General features: G+C 29.2%; 1 long non-coding RNA gene across 1 annotated transcript; it reads right to left on the reverse strand.

Moving 5' to 3' along the window:
* Positions 1–2864: 2864 nt before the first annotated feature.
* LOC130996023 (uncharacterized) lies at positions 2865–3929 on the reverse strand. The gene is made up of 2 exons (XR_009092354.1): positions 3595–3929; positions 2865–3234 (listed from the first exon to the last, which is right to left on the reverse strand). It is a non-coding gene; the product is annotated as an uncharacterized LOC130996023 (long non-coding RNA).
* Between the last annotated feature and the right edge of the window lie 484 nt (positions 3930–4413).

Below are 4413 nucleotides of genomic sequence, written 5' to 3' on the forward strand. Positions count from 1 at the left end.
CCATATTCATCAAATTATATTGAACATATCAGTCATTTCGTTGAACGTTCATATGTTACAACATAAAAATCCGTTGAACATGGTATGAATAAATGCTGACCGTTAGATTAGATAAGATCAGCGGCAAAAAAAATTGATTGGTCGAAAAATGCAATGCATTTTTGTGTGCAATATTATACATTTTTGTATGAAAACTTATGCATCAAAAACATGTCACCTTCAAAAAATCTAAAAAAATATTTTTGATTTTTTTATATCCAAAAATTATATTTCAATTTTACCCATGCGCGAATTTTGCTTTGGAAGCTCCTTGCCATGTGTCGTGTTCTTAGCGCACCACATATATAAAATGTGTGCTCCAAATTTGGTAATAAGGAAATCGTATTACCGGAACCCAATCATATATATATATATATGTGTGCTCCAAATTTGGTAATAAGGAAATCGTATTACCGGAACCCAATCATATATATATATATATATATATATATATATATATATATATAAGGTTGGGTTAAAATAAAAACCACCCTTAAGATAAGAATGTAGAACTAATCTACACCCTTAATCAAACATATCTTAATGGTTACGATTAATTGCTTTATATATATGTGATTAATTATTAAATAAAATAATAATAAAATAAAAAAGGGTAAAAACGTGATCACATAAGATAGTGCCGAGAAAGTAGGTGGAATTAATTAAAACAAATTCAACCACAAAGTAAAACTCCATAGCCGTCATTTTCCAATCCCCTTTGCAAAAGATACATGGATTCATTCATTATTGTTCACCAACAGAAAATGAATTGACCAAATCCACTTCGAAGAATCAAAACGCTCAAAAAAAATTTATCTGTTTTGGTATTAGATTTCCTTGTGTGTGCAGATTGATGGTTCTTCGAGTGTAAGTATATTTTCGTGGGTTTTTTTAATTTTGAATTGAAACAAAATTCATATGCACTACAGTACATAATAAATTGCATGAATACATATATTTAAACAAAAATTGTAGAACTAATATGCACATAAGCATAAATTCATATGCACTACAATACATAATAAACTGCATGAATACATATATTTAAACAAATATTGTAGAACTAATATGCACAGAAGCATAAATTCATATGCACTACAGTACATAATAAACTGCATGAATTTATCATACAAGAAGGAGACATTGAATTCTTTTATAATGCAATAACAACAAATTCAATAATTCACATAAGAAACTAAGCGATCTCCATCATTAGAATGCTAATGGAAGAACAATCAATTACAATGAAAACATAGAGAAAGAAGATGACGCTGATTTAAAAACCGTAGACAAATATTTTAAAGCCATAAAAAACGGCACTAACTGAACAGTTAATTAGTCATTGACATATTTAACCCCACGTTAATTATAAGAAAGGAAATAATACAAAAAAAAAATAATTAGTATCAGCCACTAACTTACAAAAATAAACAGACAAGATTGGTTCTGCGTTCTTACGTTAAGAATGGTTTTTATTTGAACCCTTCTCTATATAGGGTTATATATATGGTTATATATATATATATAGAGAAAGGTTAAACAGAGAATGATAAGTATTTAGAGAATAGAGAATTAATCTTGTGCATCCAATCTTTCTAATCTCACGGTTGTAATATTTTCGGTATTTATCATTTAATAATGGATGAAAAGGTTATAATAGTAATAGACTTATTTATTGTAACCGATTTTCCTCATCTAAAGATACTCATGATCCAAGTATATTTGGTAAGACCGTGTATCTTTTCGTATTTTCTTTTAATAGCCATTTAATTCCTTAATCACGTTTGGTTGACCAGAATTTTTTTTCCTTGGCTATAAATCAATATTTTTTTCATTTATTTGCAATATATTCTTTCATTAAAATATAATATTATTTATTACTCATAACCCATAAACATTATTGAAACCGACATTTTTTGTTCAGCCAAATTATTAAATTAATTCGTTGTTTTTTATATGAACATTTTAATAATTATATCGAACAACTTGTACTGATTTGTCGAACTTAATTTGCTGAATTAGGAAATCTTTTCATAATCTGTATAATATTATTTAATTTAGATGTTCACAAGGCTTGTTCAAAAATTTTTATGTCAGTAAACAAAATTGAATATTTTATTTAGATGTTCGTAATTTTGTTATGCTTGTTCAAAAAGTTATATATTAAATATTTTATGTCAGAAAAAAAAATTCAAATATTTTATTTAGATGTTCGTAATTTTATTACGCTTGTTCGAAAAGTTATGTTAAATTTTTATGTCATAAGAAATTCAAATATTTTATTTAGATGTTCATAATTTTTTTAAGATTGTTCAAAATATTTTATGTCAACAAGAAAAATTCGAATATTTTATTTAGATGTTCGTAACTTTTTTATGCTTATTCAAAATAATTTATATTAAATATTTTTACAATTCTCAATCAATCAAATATGAATAATATTATTCAGAAATATAATAGTACATGATTTTTCAATGAACATAACACAATTTCTAAATGAACAGAACACGATTTATAAATGAACAGAACACATTTTTTCAATGAACTATAAACATTTTTTCAATGAACATTCAAATAGTTTATTTTGGTGTTCGTAATTATTTTACACTTGTTCGAAATGATTTATGTTAAATATTTTATGTTAGTAAGAAAAATTCAAATAGTTTATTTAAGTGTTCGTAATTGTTTAAAGCATGTTCAAAATGTTTATGTTAAGGAAACGAAAAAAAATCAGATTTCACAGCAGAAACGAAAACCTTATTTAGATTTACTGGATGCAAGAACATAAATGAACAGAACCCAGTTTCTAAATGAACAGAACACAATTTCTAAATGAACAATATATTCAGATTTCTTATTTAGATTTACTGGACGCATGAACATAAATGAACAGAACTCAATTTCTAAATGAACAGAACACAATTTCTAAATGAACAGATATATTCATATTTAATGGACACGTGAATATCCCCCAAATTCCAAAATTGATCATTTATTTTGACGAAAAGAAAAATAAAAGTGCAGATTAGACAGAGACTGCAAAGAGATTTAATTCCCAGATGAAGAATCCGACTATGAGAGATCTCTTTGGAGATGAGACACCGGATCTCCACGGTTGCGCTGGCCTCCAATGAGTTCTTGCGTCGAGTCACAAAACCAGTATGGAAGCTAAAGATCGAACATAAATAATCCCCCCTGCAAGCAGAATGAACTACTTAGTTGCAAAACACCCAAAAATCAAATCCATTGGCGAAAGAAGCCCCAAGTGACAAAAAGAACAAAAACAAGAATCTAATATAAACTACACAAACAATTAAAAGGGGTTATCAGGTACTGATTTTGCTTGAAATTCCCCTGCAATATTACCCACAGCGAGAAAGAAAAAAATCCAATAATTAAGCAAACTAAAAGAAACAAAATTCACATGCCATTTCATCCAAGATTACATTTTTCTTTTTAATCAAGCAAAACCCAGCAGCCACAACAATCAAGAATATCCAAGCAACAAGATCCCAAACACAAAATTACACACATTCCTCAGTTAACAAAACTAACTCCAATCTCTCCAGATAACCCCAATTGGAAACGCTTAAACATAGAGAAGGGAGATGAGGTTTTTGATGGAGAAGGGGGCGGCGTGGATTCTCGCCGCTCGCCATTGAAATAGAGAGGAAGATGAGGTTTTTGATGGTGAAAATCGTGACGGCCCGACGATCTTGCTGGGCCTCCGACGGTTTAGGGAGGAGGAAGAAAGGAGGTGCGGTGGCGGCGGCTGTATCGGCGGAGGTAGAGGGAGGTTTGATGCTTCAAAATCTGTAAATGAGAGAGAAAGAGAGAGAGATAGAGAGGTTTGTAGAGAAGAGGCCGCATAAAATGGGGGAGTGATTTCCGTGCTTTCAGTTTTTACCCAATAGATAGTTACTTTAATGCCCTTTTCTAATTAAAATTAATATTTCAAAATTTGGTTTAATACATTAAAAGCTGGAAACTAAATTAATCTCAACCGCATGATTAAGTGGTTTGAATGATGGAGATTAATTCTTTATTCTCTATACTTATGATCATTCTTTGTTTAACTTGACCCTATATATATATATATATATATATATATATATATGGTTGAGATCTATGAAGAAGCAACTATATTTCGTTCTGAATAAGTCAATAAATTTACCGAATAAAACACGCGACCGCACGAATAGTTATTTTACTGAATAAATACGTACAATTTTCGTTCATGCGCTCGCGTGATTTATTCAGTAAATGTATTGAGTTATTCAGCCTTCGTTATTTCCTTCTACATTTAGCATTCTTCATTGATCCCTTCCCTATATATATATATATATATATATATATAGGGAATGGATCAAAAAA

Source organism: Salvia miltiorrhiza, chromosome 7 (assembly GCF_028751815.1).
Source record: "Salvia miltiorrhiza cultivar Shanhuang (shh) chromosome 7, IMPLAD_Smil_shh, whole genome shotgun sequence".
NCBI lineage: Eukaryota > Viridiplantae > Streptophyta > Magnoliopsida > Lamiales > Lamiaceae > Salvia > Salvia miltiorrhiza.